We start from the raw sequence: 789 nt of genomic DNA on the forward strand, positions 1-789 counted from the left end.
AGCCCTCACCAAGTTTATCAAAGACCAGGCTTCCACCCAGGGTCCACAGCGCATACTCACAGCAATTTGGCGGGGGCAGGGGGGGTCCTCTCCTCTCTGCAGCTCTCCTTTCCAGTACCCTTGAGAATTCTGGCCATTCCAGCAGCCCAGCTCCAACCTCCACTCAGCTCAGACCACGGCACCCCACTGGGTTTCCCTCCTGTTCTCTCTCTTTTTTTTTTTTATTTTTATTGTTGGTTGTTCAAAACATTATATAGTTCTTGATATATCATATTTCACACTTTGATTCAAGTGGGTTATGAACTCCCATTTTTACCCCGTACACAGATTGCAGAATCACATCAGTTACACATCCATTGATTTGCTTCTCGGCCTTTTGGCTAAGATCAAGTGTAGTATCTGTCCTGTTCTCTTTGTTCGATGCTCCTGAGCATCAAGTTCAGCAGACACAGACCCTGCCCTCAGGCGTCACAGATCTGCAGTGTCCTGGGTCCAGTGCCTGGAAACAGCTGCCCCCTTCCTTTTGTTCCTTTCTATTTTGATGATATTAGAAAACAAGGTACGTGCTAAGGGAGCTGTGGAAAAATACGGCTTTCCCCAGCCCCGTCCTGAGAGGTGCTGACTCACTGGTCCAGAGAAGGACTTGGAAATTCCCATTTTAAAAATCCTTGGAAGATGTTGATTCACTACTTAGTTTGGGACTCACCACTCTAAGCCCCGCTGGGGCCATATTGGGACAGGAAAGCCATTCTTGTCTTTCTCCAGGTCCCCAGATGGCCACCATGGGAT

General features: G+C 48.2%; 1 pseudogene; it reads left to right on the top strand.

Moving 5' to 3' along the window:
- The first annotated feature begins 360 nt into the window (after window positions 1–360).
- LOC114095801 (U2 spliceosomal RNA) lies at window positions 361–459 on the top strand (annotated as a pseudogene).
- The last annotated feature ends 330 nt before the right edge of the window (window positions 460–789 follow it).

This window comes from Marmota flaviventris, chromosome 18, assembly GCF_047511675.1.
Source record: "Marmota flaviventris isolate mMarFla1 chromosome 18, mMarFla1.hap1, whole genome shotgun sequence".
Classification (NCBI taxonomy): Eukaryota; Metazoa; Chordata; class Mammalia; order Rodentia; family Sciuridae; genus Marmota; species Marmota flaviventris.